The sequence below is a fragment of the Homalodisca vitripennis genome, chromosome X (assembly GCF_021130785.1).
Source record: "Homalodisca vitripennis isolate AUS2020 chromosome X, UT_GWSS_2.1, whole genome shotgun sequence".
Lineage (NCBI taxonomy): Eukaryota > Metazoa > Arthropoda > Insecta > Hemiptera > Cicadellidae > Homalodisca > Homalodisca vitripennis.
Window position 1 is genome coordinate 115,767,861 of NC_060215.1, and position 24,393 is coordinate 115,792,253.

The 24,393-nt window shown below is 34.5% G+C and overlaps 1 protein-coding gene across 7 annotated transcripts in view; it reads left to right on the top strand.

The window, feature by feature from the left end:
* The window catches only part of LOC124369808 (homeotic protein antennapedia-like), a 273,221-nt gene that overhangs the window by 210,004 nt on the left and 38,824 nt on the right, over window positions 1-24,393 (top strand). The window contains exon 1 of one of the 7 annotated variants that reach the window (XM_046827918.1): window positions 12,133-12,593. The exons of the other annotated variants lie outside the window; for them this stretch is intronic. The gene's annotated coding sequence lies outside the window, so the exon portion shown is untranslated. Of the gene's footprint in view, window positions 1-12,132; window positions 12,594-24,393 lie in introns of those variants that run through there. 7 annotated transcript variants of the gene reach the window in all.

Consider the following 24,393-nt stretch of genomic DNA (forward strand, 5'->3'; position numbering starts at 1 on the left):
GGTGATTTCTGTTTATAATCTGATGTCTTATCTCGCCTAACAGCATTTTATAGCCTGAATGGCAGTAACAATTGGTGTAAAATGTGTTTGCCACTCCATTTACAAATCGTTATTGGTCTATAATTGAAATAGTCGCACGCTTCCACCATTATAGGAGATTTTATAACCGATAGTTTGTTGGTAATGTTTTAACAGTCTTTATACAGAGACGATTTGTTTACTCACATGTATCAACAGCCTTGATCGTGGACTATTATGTTTAGTAGGAAGTGGAAAGTGGAGTTTTCGCCTCTAAAATTAATTTCATAGCATTATGTTACACTGGAATGAGTTATTTTTAATTTCAAATGTAGCTGAAATTATTAGTCATGCTAAGAGTTTTTTAAAAGTTTTAAGTACAAAAGTTAAGTTACAGTTTTCTTAGACTAGGTAAAAAATACGTGTATATTTTGAACTTTTAAAATTTGTTTACATAGGTCTCAAAAGGACGCACATCAGCGTCCACCAAGTTGTGTCTAAAGTTAGTGTGTACCAATTTACCCCGTTCACTAGCACTGCTAGTTGTTTACGTCAACACTTAATCATACCAACACAACCATTAGAAATATTTTGAATTATGAATAATAATGTAATTCAATTTTTCAATTAGATCAAGGTTACTTTATAATCCAATAGTGTGGGAATAATCCAATATTCCTATAGACACAGAAAAATGTATACGAACTCATCATCAAAAAATTACTTTATACTATCCTTAACTCTTTATAAAATTCTTTTACTGAATAATAACTGTTGTATACATGAGAAATTTTCATTCTAGACCCTAGCTTAAAGTTAGCCAAAATGCTATAATGGTGATAGTCTGAATTAGATCTTGGACGTGAGTACGACAAATAATACATATACGGGACGAGAAATAATTAAACTTTAATATTTCTGATTTACAAGTATTAATTTTAATTGTAAAATAGATATAAGTAAATAAATAAAGTGGAAGGTTGGTCTGTGTTGTGAATTTTTTATTGACACTTTTAATAGAATTACTGGAACCTACTAATAGCCTTATAGGACACATTTTTCCAAACGGAAATCTAATTATTTCGTCTGCGGAGAGAAACAGAAACCGAATCGTGTCTCCAGATTATTTACTAACTCTTTAAACGGCCTTGAAATAGTCGGTAGCCTATCGTCTCTTCAATTTATAACGGATACGGAATGTTTGGAAACCGAACGGGGAGTCTAAGTATAACCCGAGTAAGCGGCTGAGACTGTTTCCCTCCTTGTCCCACTCACGGAGCTCCCCTATACTGCCCTCTCTGTCACACCTACCCCTCTCTCTCGCTCTCTCCAGCAATCGATCTTCTGTCTAATACGATGTCAGCCGCTCCGTCCCGGCCCAGCAATGGCGGCGGATACGCTACTCTGGATTAAAATCTACCGCCAAAATATTCCCTCCTTGGCACCCCTTGGATAAGTAAGCCCCGCTTGACGAACGCCTTAAAAGTTTAAGGGCTCCGAGAAGTGAAATATGGTTTGTTTACTGCCCCCCTTGCGTCGCCAACCTGCCGTAGGCCCTAAGGGATTGTTTACTTAGTGTTGATACTAATTTAAAACATCACCTGTACAGTAGAGACATTATTTGTAAATTATTAAAAATGTAAAACCGAGTTTTCAGCGTAAAATGTAATAAATTTGTGTATGAAATTTAATTTTTAAACAATTTCCAAATTGAAAAACAAAAACTCGCCGTTTGAAGATTGGCTGGTTAAGAAAGTATAGACATCTAAAACGATTTATGTAATTTAATCAAAACAACACCCATAATTATTAAAAACTAGCTTTGCAGTTAAAAAATGTAGTCATTATTTATAAATCATTTCCATATGGGAAAGAAAAAATAGACCGTTTCTACTGTATTCTGGTTAATTTATTATCTGAACCCTAATCCAACTTGTCTAATTTAATCTAAACATATTAAAGGATAAACAAGGATAACTGTTCCTCGAAATATATCTTTTTATAAACTCATAGTGGAAAGTATTTGTTCTACTTTTGAATCGAAAAATTTCCCCAATCATGTTGATGAAAGACATCGTATCAATAATTGTATACAATTTTCTAACAATATCATATCAATAATTGTACTTAATAAAGAGTATGTGTACAAAATTTAATATCAATTAGACAGTTTTCGCTGATTCTAGACTGAATATCCTTAGCATCGAAATCAGTCTTCAACTGGCCTCATGCAATTACAAACAACTGCTTTAATTATTAAAGTTGCGTTTGATGGTGCTGTGAGAACAGAGTATGTTTCCAATTTCCAAACTCTGACTAACTTAGTACCTTACAACGAAATTTCCCACTAGATACAGGTTAAATGTAAGATAGTCCCGTGTAGCCCTAATCTCGCCTCTGTACTCACGCACAAATAAAGAAAAGAAATTATAATTACGACCAATCTAATTAAACGTGTTGATATTTTTAAGTCAATTAAACTATTACATTTTAAAAGCATTAGACATTTTTCTAAATGATCAGTAAGTTTGAAAAATCACAGTGGTTTTGTACCTTTTTTCCACTATTTATATCCTCTACTGATGTCCTATCATGGTGAGAAACCTCATCGGTACGAGATCCTATTACCGCCGGCCACACCGCTTTGGATTTGGATATCCAACGCGTGGATATTTGGATTTGTTGTCTCAGCAACTATACCACAGGAGCATGGCTTAAATATTAATCTAGACTAATTTAAAGCGGTTTATCCTTTACTTCTAACACCAAAAGCCTTAAGAAGGGGGGGGTGTCATAAAAATAATATTTTCCAGTTAATCGATTTCTGCAATATTGATAAAACTTTAAACCCCTCTACTAGGCCTACCATCCGGTTCTCATCAGAGCATAAAATATAAAACACAACTACGATTACAAATTCAACAAATATATAACACCGAATTGGGCGAAGAGTGCTAAAATTTAAAATCATTACATACAACGGTTCTCATCAGAGCATAAAATATAAAACACAACTACGATTACAAATTCAACAAATATATAACACCGAATTGGGCGAAGAGTGCTAAAATTTAAAATCATTACATACAACGGTTCTCATCAGAGCATAAAATATAAAACACAACTACGATTACAAATTCAACAAATATATAACACCGAATTGGGCGAAGAGTGCTAAAATTTAAAATCATTACATACAATTAACTTTTAACACAAATCAATATTTGATCCATTATATGTACTTGTCAGATTAAAAAACACATTATTGCATTAATGGCAAAAAGTCAATAGCGTAAGGATAATAAGGGGCCAGCTAGGACGGAGGGCCATTTATAAGTCATGTAAGAACGACCAGCCGACAGCTACATTTGGCCTATCCATAAACAAGTAGTTGTATTAAGTGAGCGCGTAAACATAGGCAGAGTGGCTACCAACTTTACGACCTCCCCCCCCCCCCGCCACAACAAGCCCTACCCTGGAACCTCACCCAAACTCATTATATCGTGTTCACACGTCCCAAGGCCGTTTATATACTGGAAGTCCTCACTTTCTGCTCAGTCTCATATTTACCTCTGTTTGAGTCGAACATTTACGATTGTTAATTTTGTACTTGAATACATTTCTGGTAATTAAAGTACGGCACAACTAATCTAGTAATCAAATTAACATTTTGCGACCTTTAACAAATTAACATAAATCTAATCAGTTTCCCATGACAGGTTGGCTAACTATTACGGAACTACGTATTTGTGTTTTAAGCAAGAGTACTTTTAAAAATTGATTATGTTAAAGGGAAAATGTTTCGGTTTGTCCTACTTTTTATTGCAGATATAAGTTTTGAATATTTTAAAAAGATTTCCACAATACGTATTTGTGTTTTAAGCAAGAGTACTTTTAAAAATTGATTATGTTAAAGGGGAAATGTTTCGGTTTGTCCTACTTTTTATTGCAGATATAAGTTTGAATATTTTAAAAAGATTTCCACAATACGTATTTGTGTTTTAAGCAAGAGTACTTTTAAAAATTGATTATGTTAAAGGGGAAATGTTTCGGTTTGTCCTACTTTTTATTGCAGATATAAGTTTGAATATTTTAAAAAGATTTCCACAATACGTATTTGTGTTTTAAGCAAGAGTACTTTTAAAAATTGATTATGTTAAAGGGGAAATGTTTCGGTTTGTCCTACTTTTTATTGCAGATATAAGTTTGAATATTTTAAAAAGATTTCCACAATACGTATTTGTGTTTTAAGCAAGAGTACTTTTAAAAATTGATTATGTTAAAGGGGAAATGTTTCGGTTTGTCCTACTTTTTATTGCAGATATAAGTTTGAATATTTTAAAAAGATTTCCACAATACGTATTTGTGTTTTAAGCAAGAGTACTTTTAAAAATTGATTATGTTAAAGGGGAAATGTTTCGGTTTGTCCTACTTTTTATTGCAGATATAAGTTTGAATATTTTAAAAAGATTTCCACAATACGTATTTGTGTTTTAAGCAAGAGTACTTTTAAAAATTGATTATGTTAAAGGGGAAATGTTTTGGTTTGTCCTACCTTTTTATTGCAGATATAAGTTTGAATATTTTAAAAAGATTTCCACAATACGTATTTGCCAGCATCAAAGCGTACATTTTGATATTTTAATATACATTATGGACTTATTACTTTTTTAAATTTTCCAACAAATTTGTAAGTTAGGTAGTTCTTTTTACTCATGTTAAAAATCTTTTCACATTTCTCCTGCTTCTTTAACAGCTACATTGCATGTATAGACTTAATCGAATTTACATATGTTCGCATTACAGTGTGTGAAAAATAATCAAGAAGAAAATTAATTAAGAAATCATTTACAAGTAATAAAGCAACTAACTATTCCATGTGTCTTACTAGTAACGAAGTAAACATATTACCATTCAGTAACCAGAGCACCCTCATTAAATGGATTCGGTTTCTCCTATTTTTCTTTTTTCACAACTTATCCACCATATCCGATAAGAATCTGAGACAAACTTTTCTTTCTTTTGTTTGTTTAATCTTTACTTAAATGTCTGGTCATGTATCATTTCAAATAGAAGAGAGTTTAACATTTTTTATTTTTAAAAGAAACCAAGTTTGACAGTTAAAGGACATTCAAATCCGAATTAGTATCCAATTAGTGGGACCGTGAGTAAGGAGTAGAGTTCTGATTTTTAAAATTTATTTATATATCAGCACGTTTGATGAAAAAAAAAAATGCCCAAATTACTGAACTACGTTGTTATTAACGGTTTATTTCTCGTAGCTGTTTATAAGAAATTTATATTATGTTTATACAAGAGAATATATTTTATACAGATAATATACCGTTTCTAATGTATTCGTTCAAAAGGTTTGCCTAATTATCAGGTATTTTTTGCAGGTATACAACTCAGTCCCAAAAACTATGGTTATACATGTTTAGATCAAAATGAATATATTCTTGAAACAGAAGTATCTAAAATAGGCTACACGTTGTTAAAATTGTATTCCTTTAAACATACAATTGTATAAATAAAAAATACTCGATTACAATGCTGTTCAGTTTGTTTGAAATGTTGTAAATGTTTATTAACTATGAACTATTACCATGACGTTTCGATAATACACCAGTGCGTTTAATAATTTTTTCGTTTTCTACCATTTATTCAAGACGTATATCATTATTATTATTCTTTTAGAAATTTTCTCTAATTTATATAAAGCCATGCTTTAGCCAATGTCTCTTTACACGTTCGTTTCCCTCAAGAAGTAAATAAATAACGTAGACGAAAAGTAACTTTGCTCCACGGTCAAACATCGGCCCATAAAAATGTATAAAAGCCCGCGCAGTAAAAGCCAATGTTGCCTGAGAAACATATACGGCAATAAAATCTGCAACCCGAATGAGACAGTAACTCGGTATCGAGGTAAAGAACTCTACCGGTAGGCTATAGACGACTGTCGAGCGGTACAAGCCCCCTACCACTCACACCTTTGGTAACAAACACCCGTAGGGGGGAGGGGGATAACTTACTGACGCCATCAAATCCTTTAGCGACAAATACTCTTCCGATTGCCCGTAAGGACTTTGTCTTTGGTGTTTTCGTTCCGAGACGACTTGAGCGCTTGTTCTTTTAAACACCTAACGAGATTAGAACAAGATACACTTTCTGTGGTAGAAGTTAACACAATATAGGATTTGAATTGTTTTTAATAAATAAAAAAATATTTTACTTAAATAAAACTATGGTCATAGATAAATGATAAACGGAGTGATTTTCACACTACACATGAAACTGACAGTTCCAACTAAATGATAGTCCTACTGTAACTAAGTTAATACATAACCTGTATCCACTTGAGAGATAACTAATATTTTCTGATTTTTTTACATACACAGCAAGGTTTTAAATATTTTTTACTTTAGTGTCAGACAACTTACATTATTATAAGAATTTGAAGTTGGTTACAAGTCTATCACTCTCGTATGAGTCTCATACCTCCTGATGTATTCATTCCGGTAACAACAGGTGGGAAATTCACAGATCCTCGTTCAAGCCGATGTTCAGAATGTAACAAAGATCACTGAAGAGGAAAATTTTAACTGATGTGAAATTCTAATATCACCGTGTTGGGAGAAAAGGTGGCTGCTCTTAGTTGTTTCCTGGGTAGAGATAGAGCAGGTTCGAATTATGTTCATGATTGGATTACGTTTCTTCAGTTCTCTCGCCTTTTACTACCTTAACTCCCCCCCCCCCATTGGCACGTCCTATGGCCGAAGAGGGCCAGTAGAATATGACCAAAAAGGTGATGACGTTCTCTCTTTAAAAAAAATTAAACATAAACAAAAACCACTTGTCTTTTGTTAAACCTATTTCCATGAATATATTAAAGTAATAATTATCCTCCTCAAAACAATGATTTTAGGATTGCTATTTGAAGTTTTATAGAAGACCATAGATTTAAATTATATTACGATACAAAAAATATGAACAAGAACGTACTTTTATTGAGACTCTTCCAGTCACGTAAACCAAAACTTAATTTTAAGATCATAATTTTATGATGCATGTAATTAATATGTAGGTTACTAGCTACCCTCAAAAGGGTCTTTCAGTAAGGTTCCTAGAGTCACACTATGAAATAAATTTACAACAATGTACGAGATAGACATTTAAAAGAAGATGGTCTTAAAAGATGTTCTGTTGGAAAACATCCAGAGACTTTTTAGAATTTGTCATCATGAAATAAAGGAATGAAATGAGTACCGAGATGTTATGCACCTTATGAATCAATGGGAGAAAGTATAAGAATTTAGAGGGAGGCACAAGTAGCAAGGTTATATGTATAGTATAAGATCACTGAGAGATGATACCCGGCAACTACATATGTTGAACTGGACTTTTGGAATCATTTTTAGATTTGATAGCGATGTATGCGTCTAAGATAGAACGCCTAATTTCACCATGAGGGTGTCCTAAATTTATAGTCGGTCGAAATTAAGTCTCAATGGACTCAACATCCCCGAACGTTCGTGATCCTCCGATCAAGATCCGAAAAATGTTTGGAAGGGGACTTTGTTAGATAACGCTGAATTGGTATTTGATAGCAATAAATATGAAGATGTGAGTTCATGGCCATTACGGACTCTATATTGAAAAATTACGTTCGCAGACCTCATAACAGTGTATTGAATTTTTCCAAAAAAAAGTACAACAATGGGTTATTCAAATACTACGCTCGCTATTTACCATCCTCTGTGAAAAAAAACTCATTCAACTGTACTCCTCATACCAGTATTTACCAACCAATAACGTAAATAATTTAAATTGCAAACGAGTAGTACACAAAGGGTGCATTACAAACGTCAAAAATGTTCATATCCAAAAGTCCGCTTACACAAGAGTGGGGTCGGATTATTCCGGGGACAAAAAGGGTTCAAAAAACTAATCCCTTTTTCATATGGAGCCCCGACAAGACATCTGTGGGCCAAACCGGATAGGGGGACCATAAATTTGCGTGGCCGGGCGCGGTCCCCGACATCACAACTACAGACCAGCCGAACTCCGGCCGCCGCTCCTATTGGGCCACGTTGACCCTATATTGACCCACGGCCCTCCCCGGTAATTTTGGACATTTGCATACCGTAGTCACTCGTCCCTTCGCGATTTCATGGCCTTCCACGGCTCCCTTGTCTTCATTACCTCCTCGTGATAAACGCACGGCTACGCTCGTAATCTCCGTGCACGGCAGCCCGCTTCATTACGTGGAGTGGACGTCTACCTAACATTTCACTTTGGCCCTTCGTGCATCTCTATTAACCACAAGGGTTCAAAGCTCAAAACTGACACTTGAACACTGTCCGATTATTATATAGGCCTATTTCATTTAATGCCGTACTGTTCTAACATTCGTTATTTACCTAGCAGTAACTTAATATTGTATATTATTTTTATTCATAAAATCGATCTGCACTTTGTTCTACTTAGTCCAAGCACCGATAACTAGTATAGTATATCGATAACTTACTTAGTATTTGAGGGACTTACGAGTTGTTTGAGATTAACACTCAAACGCTCGTACGAAAAAAATTAATGGTTTGCATTAATTCTACATTTAAAAGTGACAATACGTGCAATAATCCTAATATGGTTTTTTACGAAAACAAATAGATTTTGTGAAAAAAAGTATTATAAATTTTATTTTAAAATATTGTTTGATTTCTCTAAAAATGTTATATACAAAAAAGTCACCTAATAATCGCATAACTGTGCATACAATTCAGGGATTTTCACTTTATAATACCAATGTATTAAATACCGTAATGAATCTGGGATAATGTGCATAAATTAAAAATGCATTACTTGGTTTTAAAACAAACTTCATATCTGTTAAACGATTGGAAAACATGTAGAACTAGTGTAACAGTTTGGTGTATTTTTAAAGTGGAAAGATGCCTAAATCAAAAAATAAACCATCCCTGAAAATCTAAACAATCAAAACTAACTATAAAAGAAATCTATTTTGATAAAATACAACCGCGGGGTCGGAACGTGAAAAGCGCTCTTTTGATACATCGCGGCTCACGGCCATAAAACAAAAATAACATTTTAAGAACTTCTTACAAATCTGACGTTGCCGCAAGAAAGGAAAAGGAAGAAAAACAGAAGAGGGGTTCAAGGGTGGAAGTGGACCGTAGGTGGGCGGGGGGCGGGTGTGGGAAGCAGTTGTCCCCCAGCAAACATTAACAATTTAAGACGTAGTATTGTTTAGTTAGGGGTGGGGTGGGGTGCTCGTAAATACATCTAAAACAGGCAACTCCCCCCCAACACCCTCCCGCCAGCGTCTTGGAGGGCGCGGACTTGGAAATTGAATCAATTCCACATTGGTGAGTCCTAATTGAAAAGTCAGCCACTGGCTCGTACAAAGATTTACTATGGGAGTTCCCGTCAAAAGTTGCAATTATTCCCGAGAATCAGCCCTCTCCCGCTGTCTAATTTACGTACAGATTCGGTAAAACACGTTTGGCCATTTGCGCTACATCTTGGTATCCTCGACCATTATGAAATTGCCAACTCCATTAATATTAATTGAATTGAGAAGAATCCATTCATCGTTTAACAAAATTTAATACTTAAAATTGTATATCATATTTATAAAATTAAAATTACTTTTGTCTCTTGTTTTATCATTCATTACAAAGTAAACATGTGTTTCGCGTCGTTGCAAAACTAATCCAGTGGCTTTAACGTAGTTAAATTGACAATGAAGTTAATTTATAGGGTGCTATGGTTACACTTCCTAACGAATTGTAGCTTTTACTATTTATTCGACATATCTGTAAGTACTAGACCCTAAGGCCGTGAATTGAGCAACTTTTTTAGCTAACCTCATTGTTACAGTATTCTGTAACCAGTCATAGCAGTAATCTTTAGTGCTTATACATTGGAATATAAGGTACAAACGGTATACGCAATTGTAAAAATTGAAATCAAATTTTCAACGATTAAAAAACGTGTATTTACTACTTTTAAATAAAACTTTTTAAAATAAATTCGAAATTAAGATTTCATTAAATAAATTCATTACTTTTATATTAGGGTACCGTGTGCTTAATAAGCTGTAAACTTTAAAATACCCATTCTACACTACAAAACCCTCAAATACGCAACGTTTCTGTTTTTCTTTGATGCACTGCAATGTTTCAAACCATAAAGGCCCCTTACAGTTGAGTCTAAAATTTACTACTTTTATTTAGAGTACCATACTATAACTTGAGCAAAATGGCGTTTCCTTGCTCAGAGTATAAAATAATTGCTTAGAGAACTGTTTACAGGTAAAATAATTTGAATTTATAGAGAAGTATTCAGCTAGCTGGCCTTGATCAACCGGCACGGCAGGCTTATTAATATCGAAAGCACGTCTGGGTTTCTTGTAGCACAATGCTGCCAGTGTACAGTTAGACTGACAATTGTGGGATATTTCGCGGTGGTGGTTGGTATTCCTGCGGTGGCGGTGGCGCGGCGGCGACTAACGTGTGCGGAATGGTTGGCAGACCTGTGTCTCGCTCTGCGGAAGTGGGGAATTTGCATGTCAGATCCCAGCTGACATAAAACAGCTTTCCCCCACAGCTCCGAGCAACTTTCGATGGTATCGCGAAATAATTTCCTGATTAACACCCCACCCTATAATCGTCTTATCATCGCAAATTTGGCAGGTTGAAAAATGGACAACGTTAGCCCCCGGACTTGAGATAACACCGGCTGATACCTTGTAAAGATACTGGGGATTTTCAATTTAGAATGCAATCAAAGTGTTCTGGGTTCGTTGTAGTGCAATTATTTTTAAATAATATCGTAAGGTAACCAGACACCTTTATAATAAATTAGCTCACAAGTATTTAAACTGTATGCGGTACTTGTTGACATTTTTAGTTAGAAGGAACAAAAAGTAAAACAGCTGATAGCAGCAGTTACCTAAGCAGTCCATGGATTTATGTATTACGGAAGAGTAGTAAGGCGTGTTACGAAATTTCCGACCTAAGGTTTTATGCAACATTCCTTTTTTGAAGCCTTGTATTTATGTTTTAATTCTTAATTAAATAATATAATAAAATATTTTTAAAGTCAACACTTCAATAGAGTTAATTATTTTTTACTGAATATTTGTATAAACACAGTTTACTGATTGTTGAACTTTAAAAGTGTTATGGGAGGACATGTTTAGTAAAAGTGAAAAGTTTATATTTCGACAATCTGAGAATAGAGTTTTGGGTGCTTCCTTTATTCCCAGATGTCCGCCACCACCTCCCCTCGCCCCCACTCCGACCACAGGGCTGTCAGCTACCTACGGGGGTGGAATGCGACTCTTTCACACTTTGAGAAATGTCTGTCATTTATTTATCGGCCCCGACCCTCCCGCCTCGGTTATCTACCATGACGTCCACAGCAACCATGTTCAGTCTCCGGGTAGTGGTGGTGCCAGAAGATACAGTTGTAGCTTTTCCAGATGAAAGTCGTTACTTTTCTGTGCGGGGTTTTATATTTGATTCTTTATATGTATTCTAAATTCAAGCCCGTTACAGTGCTAGTTACCAAAACATTTTTATACGTGTTACTTGTTTTGCAATACTCTTTCCTCGCTGGGGCAGCAGTATTTTACCGTATGCCTGTACTACCACAACTGATGTAAATACTATCTAGTAAAATAATTTTAATTTTCATCTTCAGAATATTATTTAGCGTGTCTAAATCAGTAAACCATGATTATTTATAGAAGGTACTAACACATTATGAGCTTCATTTTATGTTTTTAAATATTGCCTAGTGATATTAATAGGAATTTCAAAAGCCATTCCTGATTAGTAGGATATTTAGAATTTTTAAAATTCAAGAAGTCATGAAATATATTTTAGGAACTTTAAAATTACCTAGCATATTTAGTTCTAGGAAACTTTGGCAATCCTTTAGTACTTGTTAAATGAAAACGTAAGCTTCACCATAACGTTCAAGGGGTGAGTCCATCAAGGGGGTTGCAAAATAAATCGACTGTATTCACGAGCTGCTAACGAGCACCAGTGCGAAAACCGGTTCGCAGAAACCTTGTTGATAAAGATGTATTTACAAAATTGCGAACATGGGTGCAAGAAAACCCATAGAAAGCTATCGAGGTGGAACGGTCTTCGAGGGTGAAGTGCCTCCTCCCCACCCTCTAACCAATATAGTGCTCGCAGTAGTGGGGGGGAGGGGGGCAGTAGCGAACCCATGTGAAAAAACACACATAGACACTTAGCAGTTGACGCATAGCAAAGGCAATTGACAGCTGCTCCATCTCTCTCTCTCTCTCTGTATGTCTGTCTCTCTCTCTCTCTCTTTCTCTCACTATCTCTATCTCTTTCTCCTGTATCTGTCTCACTTCCCCTATCTCTATCCAATCTGGACGCGCGCTTCAGTGTTTTCTACTGCCCGGACGACGACATACGCGTTCGCCGCGCTACACAACCGGTTTTGTTTGGTGATGTGTGATTGAATTGTTTAGTGTTCTCTGTGATAAAATGACGGTGTTCGTGTCCATATTAGTAAGTGTTTTTGTATTATATGTTACTTATATTATTGTAATTGACCAGCTTCTGAAGTTTAGGTTTTATTTACTTGTTTGTTTACATGTTATTGATAAGCTTTCTTGTACTTTATTGATACCATGTGTGTGGGTGTGTTTTATTTAGCTTACCGTTATTCATAATTATCCTGTTAGTGTGATGTTTTGCTATTTACAATTCATGATTCTTCGATATGAGATACTATTTAAGAGATGTAATTTTACTCTCGACTACTGAAGTTGCTAAACTAAACTATATAATTCAATACGGTAACTAAACTGAAAATGTTTTCTGTATGTATGATTAAGTATTGCCGTTTATTATCTTTACAAAAGTCTAAAATTAGCTCGGTTACATTCAGTTTTACTTAATTTCATTTTAATAATCTAGTTTTTTTATTATCCTTTCAAAAAGTTTTTAAGCTTATTTCATTTAAAAAATAACAAGTTTATTATATATTCGGCAATCCATTGCAGCTTGAAGAATAGACACACCATTTAGGAGATTGTAGGACCTACAAGACTGTTATATAGTCAATTACTATGCAATAAAAACAAAGAAACCATTTTTAATATCTATAAACTACTACATTGCCAGATTGGAATACACAATCTTGTATAAAACACAAATGTGAACAAGATTATGTAAGATCTAAGCAATGCACTCATTTTTTATCACAAAACTGCCCGATCTTAATAATTACCACTTATATAAAAATATTGTAAAACATTTATGAGTATTAAAAAGTTGAAACGAAAGATTACTTACTACGTTCTAACAAAATACCTTAACGATACGACACCATTACATTGGTCAGTATCTTTTGTTATTAGTGGTTATTTCTGAAGAACCGTTTAAAACAGTCATTGAAATACTTAGTCACAAATACAAAATTTTAATATAAACGTCCAGAAGTCTAGAAGTATTTACCTTAGTCATAAAATTTACATACATAAAGAGATGCGTTCAACGATGTCTTTATTTGACTGATATTTACCATTTGCGATTAACAATTTATACATATTTCCTTTTAAGGAAAAGATTTAAAATGTATTTTTAATCAATGATATACCCCCTGAAAAGATCAAACGACATGAGCTTATGTTAGTAAGATTTATGTATTTTTAAAGGGTGTAACTCTTGATTCAATTTAATAGTTGGCTAAAGGTTTTTTATTAATATTTGATATTACGGCTGAAAATAAATTTCAACGTCCTTTAAAAACTCCCTTTTCAATAGGTTAACTTTCTAAACGGCTTAAAACCTTTAGATATGCAATTCCAGATTATAAACCATTACTACATTACTGATAATGTGAAATTAAACCAGTTTCTTTATTATTTTATCCCGTTTTAAGAGACTTCTATCATATAATAATATTAACTGGTTTGTATTGATTTAATATCATCTTGTAATTTCATTCGTAGTAATAACGTACTGTCAGTAGAATGTGTGTGTGTCTGTTTTCCAAAAGTGATTTATGTGAAAGATACATGATCAGATCAAAGAATATGACTAAACTTTGCTGGACATACTGCCTAAGTCTAATTAGGACGTTTATTTTCTGTATGATCTAATAATATTACTACGATTTTTGCAAACGTGTTTAGACAAAAATTACGCAAAGAGACTTGCTATTTCATACGACCCTCAAGAATATAGACGTAGGAAAAAAGCAGGAAGGTTGAATACTCTAATAAGAAGTTAATTTGGAAGATTTGAATTGCAGTTTATCTCTTTTAAGGGATTCTTAAGGGGGAAATTCCTAGTTCCCATAAAATCCTACATTGCCAAAAAAGGTTTTAGATAGAGTAATTTTAAGATGGCCGCAAGGATAGATTACAGGGCTATATCACTAGCTCTGGAACATTATTCGGTTCCTGTCTCGAATATAATCCTTGACGTTGAGGTAAAGTGTTATAAAGAACTCATAAGAAGCTGGCAAGGATTTAGGAAGCAATTGGGTGGCAGCTCTTCGACGTCAACTGAAGAAGTCTCTATGAAGAGTTCGGTAGCCACTGGACCAGTGCGAGAGGAGGCCAGATGGGAGACGGGGTCGTAAATTGGTCGATTAGGGGGCGTTATCGGATGTAGCGGTGCACGGTCGCGCGGCAGTGCGGCTGCCGGAATATCTTTGCTACCTTCCCATCCGCCCGCACCTTCACACTACGCCGGTGTAACTATTACTACTCAATTATCCTTATAAGATGTATGATGCCTTTATACCTCAAGTTTCTTTGTTCAATATTTGAGACAAAGGTAGCTAGTTAATTGTATTGCAATCTTCACACTGTTGAATTTCTTTCAAAGCAAAACAGTTAACTGCAGGGAAGTGCCAATATTAGAGTAATATTTTGAGATTTTCTATTTACAGCTCAATAACCACAAAACTAACTAAATCCAAGACCCAAAATATCCAGATAAAACCTATAAAAAACGACATAGAGAGCCAATAATACGTATGGTATCTCTGTGTATTCATAAAAGATATGCATCGGAGCGTGGCTGCATAACTAGTTTTTTTCATAAAAATAATTTAAAATTGAAGTACAATAATTTAATTTAGTTGTTATTCATTTATCAGTAAAAACTTTCTGCAACAGACATTAAACGTGTTATAACTAGCTTTTAGGTATTTTGATTAATAAATTAATCTATTAAAACAAACCGAAAGGAAACATTACACTAAGGACGCGATACGCTGTAAACATACGTTTTACACCAAATTACTGACCACGTGACCAACTGTAGGTGGTGGTTACATGAAACAAGTAGTTAACTATTAAAGATTATCCTCTATTACATAAATTGGTCCCCATAATACTCGAGTGTAACGTGACATAGTCACTAATGCCGGTTAGTTATGGGTATTGAGCCCGGCGTAAGCGGCCAAATTAATTTTCTTCAAAAGGCAATGTTTACCCATTGTTGAAGACGTTCCGCGTAATCGCTCCAGTGGAGAGGTAGGAGAGGGGGAGAAGTAAATGAATTACAGGCGATAATATTATGTAGATGGAGGTCCGGATGATGGGTTAATCTGGGAACTGGTTTGGAAGTCGATCACTAGAGTAGTACGATACGGAGTCCCGCAAGGACTGTTTTTCGATCTGTTTCTCTTCTTCAGTTGTTTGAAAAGATGATAAAAAATAGAAAAATAAAAATCATATTTATATTTAATTTATTTAATTGAAAATTATGTATTGAAATTATATTAAATAACAACTACGCGTATGTTATAGTTTTAAATCTATAGTTGAGATTTATACATTAATTGTTGTAATTATTACATTGTTTGTTTTACACGGTTTTGTTTAAAAATGGTGCTGTTATGCGTTGTAATATTCTTATATTATCTCCGCTTATCTTTCAAGAGAATATGGCTTTCTTGTATTTGAAAACATTAAGTGTGTAAAGCACTTTTTAGTTGCATTTTTCTTAAATTTTAATTATTCGTTATTCTTCGATTTTCACTAACCGGGCTCTTATTACAAATTACAAAATAAAAACAACTTCAACAACAATTACGGATTTGTGATTATGACAAATATCTGGAATTTAGCTTTCACAATTGTAGACTACTACTATGTGCTATAATTCTTTAAAGCAGCATTACAAACATACGTTTACTATTAGAACATTTAAATATGTTGTAATATATCAGTCCTATATTATAATTATTATTTGCTAAAGGCAGCAGTATAAATATATAAATAGTGTTTAGCTATGTCTAACAGGAAGCGTTGCATAATTTACAATATAGCGCAACGTAACCTGTGTAAAAAGTTATGGAACAAGTTACAGCTGTATACAAAATTATACCAGCACATAGACAGACGTAGCTAATGATTTTACAAAAAAAAAAAAGTTGTTACATATTTTTCAAAATACCCGCCGCCTAGAAATATGGAAAAAGTTTCTCGTGGGCTATTACTATATGACAAATAATGTGTTATTATTATAAGAATTAAGACATATATCAAACGAGGGCCAGAAATTAGGACCACCTTCATAAATTTATTATAAATTAGGACGGTTTGTTGTGGCAGCCGCGGGCAAATTGCGGGCGGTATGGTGGAGAATTTTTAAATTAGCATAAATTTAATTCCCACAAATCATAAGCACAATTATCCTTTCCTCCAGGCCGATTTTTTGAGACTGAAGACTCGGGTTCTTATTGCTTCGGCACAATTCGGACCGGTGTTGCTAACGGCTATCCGATTACGGTCGGAAGGCACCAGATTCGAAGCGGCTGATGCCTCCGATCATCGGCATTATTTATTGCGTTTCCGATCGCCATAAATCGTCCCAAAACGGTCCGCTCATTGTAATTGACAATGCCGCTCAATTTGTAATCGTTGAATTTACTCGACGCCCTGAAGGGTGTCTCCCCATTTTTGACACGATATCCAGCATTTAGCCTCCATTGTGCACCACCTTTTGGGGACGAGAATCGATTTTTGATTTATAGCAGGGGACGAAGAAGATGCCCGCCATTTTTCACATACACGTTGAAGGGTTGTGTTTTGATTTTAACGCCATTTAAAATGGGCTTTTTTATCCTCGCTGCATGCGTGTTGTGAAAATAAATGCAGTAAATTCGTAATTCAACCAGATTAAATTTATTGGACCATTTGCCGGCCATGCCATTCGAATGAACTTATTTGTAACACAAAACTTTATGTGTGGTAGTATCATGTAAATTATTTCGCGAATTTCGGTTTCCCCTCAATATTACTCACACACTTGTAATTTTATTCATGACTGTACCACAATACGCCATTACCACAATTGGAGCTACGGTAACTAAATTTGATTTATCATGAATATTATAAGGGTCTGGGAGAAAGCTATAGATAAAAAAAGCCAGGGCTAAAAGCTAAAGAATTTGGTCAGAATTTACACTCCGATGAAATGACAATTATTTCCCAAGGCTCGTTCACAATAGCCTCCCTAGAAACTTAATGTCTCTATTAAGTTGAGATTGTTACGAGAGCCCGAAGGCTCTTCAAAAATTGAAAAGTGACGTGTCTGTTAAAGTAAGACTTACCTGTGGCGAGAATATGTTTTCTATCTGTTGTATCTATAACATTTCTTGCTGTTCCAAGAGCGAGTGTCATAATTGTAAGTTAACTATAAATATTATTGATCAATGTTTCCGTGTTTATGACCAAAAATTTACTATGGTATAGGTATTTATCTTGAAGCATATTTACATTACATATGTATTACTGATAAATTATAAATGAAGGTGTTAAGAGAAGAAAACAGCATTGAACTGTGGCTGCGATCTGTGGGCGAACGTAAGAACTAACAACAGCTACAACAGCTAGCTAACGACAGCTAGAAGTAGACTAATGAGAAAGTTCTTATATTGTGCAGTTTTTTATATAGTAGTCTGTACTATGCCTGAACATTAATAGGCTCGTAGACGGGCATGATTGCTGAATACAACTGACTGAATAATTACTTCACAAAAATTATATTCTCTCACGATTATTCTTATTAACATAATATTTTGATTCTATCAAACCAAATTTGTATAGCTTGTTCCGTTTTATGAGGGCAGTAAAGAGTGATATTTTATTATTTACGTTTACTGTGTGGAGGGGGCTTCTCAGATGTTGTATCCCAAATACACCCAGTTATGAAGGGCAAGAAATACACAGGTACAGGAGTACGGGGAGCATACATACAATTGGTGAGGGTTTTCAGCAACTGAGTTATACGCGTTTTAGTTTTTCTGATAATTAGTTGTGCATAGATGACACAGCTTAACTCATTATTATATTACACGTGGAAATAAAAACTGGACCGAGACGAAAATAAAATTTATCACAGACGAAGACATTGATGAAACGATAGTCGAAAATAATTACAGCTGAAACCAGAAAAGAGTCAGAGGAGAACGAAAGAAACGTGACTAAGTAGATTAACAAATAATGGAAGTTTTTACACAATCGATGAGTTTGGCCGTAAATCATCGCAAGGAGGCATGCGAACACCCGACGATTAATCGCTTCTTATGATTAATGGAAGATCAGTGGAGCCGAGGAATGTTTGATTAGATCGTGAATATCACTCCGACCGGCCCCTCCACCCCATCACTGGCCGTCTCGGCGATACCGGTCAGTGATAAGACAATGTCACTTGTGCCTGAGATAATTGAAATCTGTTTTTTAGATGGCCAATTCACAGAAGCAAAGATAACGACAAGTTCTATATCCTTATAGGCGTTTCGTAAAAGGTGTGTAATATTTAAGGAAAGGGTTTAAGCCAGTGTATAGAAACATAAGAACTTTGTTTTCAAATACAATACTGTAATTTTTATGTACGAATTGAGTCACTACGAGTAGGAAGGTATTTTCTGAACGAGTTTTTTTACTTTAAAGTGTTAAGAATCATTCAACTCTCCATGGTTAACTAACTATTCGAAATATAAACTTCATTTTGATGACTTTTGAATTTAGGGCTTGATATGAATTGATACATTATTGTAATGTTTTGCAAGATCAATATTAAGTACTGTAATACCCTGAGGAGGAAGACAGGAATCACTACCACAATTTTTCTAAATTTTGTATTTGATCGAAACTTGCTTTTGGTTCCATAAGAAACTTGCCTACTTCACAGTTTTTACAGATTCACAAACTGTTATAGTAATTGCATTGACGAAGTTGAGTAACGGAACACATTAACCAAGCCAGTATTATTCAAACAGTTGATTTTTGGTTTTGGTATATCAAGTTAACAAACACAAATGAAATTATTAATTTGATGTTACAAACATTAGGGAGTACTACAAAAACAATTTACAAACCACTGACTAGTATCACAAAATATGTTTGAACGAACCAAAACATGGTGCAAGGGTTTAGAAAAATGGTTGTAAATAAAAAACTATGACGTTTCCTCTCAAAGATTTGGTATATTTGTGCATAAAAAAGAGCTGTACAAAACCAAGCCCTAAAAGTTTTAGTTCCTATCTTTCATGAACTATTTAACCTGGATAGATTAAAATACTGAGATATTTTATAATCTGACAGGGTATACAATAGGCTGAATAAAGAAATATATTGGGAAATGACCCCAAAATATGTTCGTAATCTTCTATAATACATATAAACCAATATTTATACGTCGATTATTACTTACGTATTCACGATTAGGATGTAGTATTATTACGTTTTTATTAAATTTGGATTGGTGATGCGAAAGAAACACCCGATTAGACTGTTCTTGTTACAGATCATGCTATTTCTTACCATGCAGAATGTCGCGGTGACTAGGAGGTGTTTGTCCATATCAGAAAGTTGTCACCATAAAGGCCAAAATGCAAACTTACTCTACAATATATGACATCAATGTTCAATTTAAGACATGTAATATTTTTAATAAGTAAAGAAAACATGTTGCACTTACGCATTGCACGTAATGATGGAGTTTATCATATATGCAGAACTCACGGAATGAGGTTAGGTCGGTTTTATCCGGCAACGCGACTCTGGTTGATTGATTTACACAAGTTTGACTAATTACACTCGGATAGACTCGGTTTCGCGAGATATAACTTACGTCTGTGATATATGGCACGAACAACCAGGCGTTATTTATCGTTGTAAGGTTGGCAATGGTCACAGTGAAGACGCTGATGTAACCTTATTATTGTCCACATGCAGGCTCAAGGACAGCACTTGACTTCACGCGATCCGCGCAAGTGCGTTCCTAAAATAAATGTCCACGTCATTTTAAAACACACTAACAGTGGTTACACATGTAAATAATAATATGTGTATTTTTTGTCGTTGCGACCAATCTATATTGTAAATTCACTTTTAATTTCTTAACGTTGAGGAAATTTTAATCGTACATTCGCAACTGTATGGATGAACTGGGCCGGTGTAAAGTTGTTTTGGATTTCCTACGGTATGTGGCATTGATTAAATATTACTGTACAGGTGATAAATTTCTATTCATAAATAATTAAAAAATTAGAGTAATTAAATGCCACAAATCGCTTATTAATTGTAACTACTCTATTCGTGATTTTATTAGCAACACAAATAAAATCTCATTGTTTATTGTTTACCCCTAAGAAATTATAAAAATATATTTGCGGAAACCACAAAAAATTGTTTTTACAATTCCATACGTTTCAAAAAATTCACTTTCTTTTAAGTGCAGTTTGGTCTTTCAGCCTACAGCGCCGCTAACGCAACAAGCAGCATATTTGGATTTAGCATAGTATACTTCGAATTGCAGGAGCTGGTTTTACTGTATTAACTATTTCCAACTGCCTGTATAAGTGTTTTGGAATTATTCTAATTCTTTGTCATTACGAGCGAAGTGAGTTCCAAAATTTGCTGTTAATTTTGCACCATAATTGAAATTACTAATACTGCTAACACTTTTGTGCTTACTGCTAATATTTGTCTTTTTTTCATATTTCTACCTATTATTCGCCTTTTGTGACGAGTACTGTATGTCTTTAAAAGATGTCTCAACAACACTAAAGGAAAACAATAAGAATTCAGGTCAGTCGGGATTAGTTTAAATACGTATTATGAGAGAGTCAAAAGAAACAAATTACATCTTATGTAAACAAATTTTTTACCTAAGTGGAATTGACATATGTGTCTAATGTATACCAAACTTAGTTAACTATTTGTATTGGAATTGAACATGCTGTGTTTACACTAATATTCACAGCAATGCTCTATAAGAATTATCGGTGAACACTGACGTTTTACTTGCTTCAATACTTAGGTCTAGCTAAGCGGTCATTTATGTGCCGCTTTTCTAGACCTTCCGGCTCAGTATATGACGTCGCGTCACCTCCCCCATTCCACCCGTCCAATCCCCCTCTTGGATCCCTCGACGCTTTTTCGCTAACGAGCCGTTGTTTTGCCAAGTTTATACGACTCGTTAAATTTTTTGATGAGCTTTATGACAGAGCTCGTCCTCCCCACGGGTGCTTAGCCTCGTTTAGCAAACCCTGGTAAACATCCTCCTCTTAAATAAACCCACCCAGACAACTTATTGTTATTTGATTCTATTATTTTGCACTTCAATAAAAGGATAAGTTGAAATTTAATATGTGTACTTCCATACATGTTTACGTATACAGTTATTTTTGCTCACTGTCATTAATTAAACTTTATGATAAATCAGCCAATCCACAATATTTACTAGCTTAAATTCGTTATATATTTGTTTGTTTTGATATTTTATAATTTTGTAATCGTTATTTTCATATACAGTAATTAAAATAGAATATTAAATAATAAACATTGCTTTACAGTTTATCTGTAACAAAGTAGTGTATGTATTCAAATTAAATACGCCGTACAATGAAAAACGATTTATTTGTATAGGAAAAGTTAGAACTTAAAAGGCTTCTCTTCCACTTAACCTATAAGAATGATAACAAAAGAAGAAAATATTAAATCTTGATAAAATTTTGGAATTTCGTTTGCAAACACCATTTCAGTTTTAAATTATTTATTACACACGGCTTATCGTACTACGTGCAAATAATTTTGACTCTATAAATTAATAAGATAAGTATTTATTTAAATAAGTATATTTAAAAGAAAAAATCGTAAAATAATAAATTTCCGTTTAACATAGCAAGAGAAATAAAATATTACATCAAAGTCAGTAAGCTCACATCAATACTGTTTCTCTAGATTTAAATTAGAATTCATCAAGTAAAACAAAATGGAGTACCACTACGTTCGTTTCGAGGCCTGCAATCTGATATCTTGTTCAGGTGAAAGAACTACATTACACAACTACACTATACAATTACGCAAACAAACACACTGACAACAAACTAGTTGTGAACGAACTGTATCGACGCGAAAATTTCTGAAACCACAGCAAACATGATGTATAAATTTTATCAAAGTATATCTTTGGTTCCAATCAGTTAAAAATAATTATCACGCATGAAAAAATGGCGAGGAAAAATAAATCGATGTTCAGTAATGTACTGGGCAAACAAAAGTTCTCGTTTGACTATTTTAATTTAACTAGGATGTCCCAAAATATCGAATAAGAACTTATCAAATGTATTTTTTTATAAAACCATTTTGAATAATAAGATAACTTCAATGTTTCAAGGACGTACAAAATGTACAAGTAATGTGTTATACTTCTGCATCGGTCATCACTGCTACGGTCCAGCAAGGCAGTGTAGTACAGTGTGGCGGCGGCCTATGGCCCGGCGGCCCCCAGCCTATTCGCGAGGCGACAGCATGGCAGCGGCATCAGTTGTATCTGTTGTCGGTGACCCGCGAAGACAGACGGACAGGCAGGCCTTAATTGCTACCAAGATTGATGCCTGCTGCTAATCAACACTTGAAAAACATCAACTGGAGCACATCCCGCCGAGGTAGCGTTCGATTAGACATTTTCTCTAGCGACAGTTCCAATATTTAACACCGGTGCCAATTAAAATATATAATATACTCTTTGGTCATTCTTGTACCCTATACACACCTAATTTTGAACGCGTATCTTTCTGTAAAAGTCAAAAATGATTTCATAGTTATTGCCTATCAATGTGTCTTCAGGCCAGGAATAATTTATGGTAAGCTAATTTAAATCTTAAATACGTTGATCTCGTTTTTAACATTTTCATGGGCTTATCAGATGCTTTACATCGAACGCACAGAAAACTGTTTAAAATTTAGCACTAGACTTTGTGCCTTAAACAACACATGAGATCATGCCATATTGGTGTACGTTACAAACAGAACCAAGGAGACTAACGGGCGCGGAATATTAGAGGGAATATTTAAAGTACGTGGGGTAACCGTAAAAAAGAACCAATTTAATATCAACACAGGATCTAGCAATACATCGATTTAGACCTACATAAGAGGGAATAAGTCAATTGGTACACGAAACACATTAGTGACATAAATTAGAAAAGTTTGATTTTTCCCCCATATTTGAAAATGTTATATGTACCTACTTAAACTGATATCGTAAAAATATCTGACAAACAGTATGTACGGTGAAGGAAACAGAAGTTATATATAATTGTATATAATGACTTCAACATATATTTGACAATTACGTTATTTTGTTAGAGTTAACCTGGACCGTATGTACACGGTATCATGCCGATAGCAAAATTTGACTCAATACTTGACAAAAACGAATAATAAACGTTGATTATACGCTCAGCAGGGACAGGTGCTTGTTTTAGCTTCGACTGCCAGGTCCGGGAACAACATATGGAGTAGCTCTAAATGTTATGATTGTCCGTGTTTGTGTAGAGTTTGAAAACGCTTCCCTTCGGTTTGTGCGGAATCGTCTGTTTATGCCACAACAGTTTGCTTATCCCTTCAAACTTATCGTTTTTTATCTCCGCCCATGTGTGGATCTGTGTGGGCCCTTTAAATAAGACCGATATACATTTCTATTGTAACCTAACTCGGATTAACCAGTTCATATGAATAAACTTTACACATTATAAACCGAGATGTGAACCTTGGAAGAGTTCGTGGAAGACGTGAAGAACGAAAGGTTAAATAAAACACATCCTCTCAGAAACACATCATGATAATAATTAAAGTGAAAACGTATTGACTAATTTAATATTGTTTTTGTACACTAGATTCTGTAAGCCGTCCATTTATGCTTCGGAATTAATAGTAACAGTTTGAAGTTTAAACATGAGAGTGTTTAAGCTAGAGTTTATGTACGTTTAAAACATACGACCTCTATAGTTATTTTGAGTGTAGCCCTCGTGATGTAGTGGTAACCGATG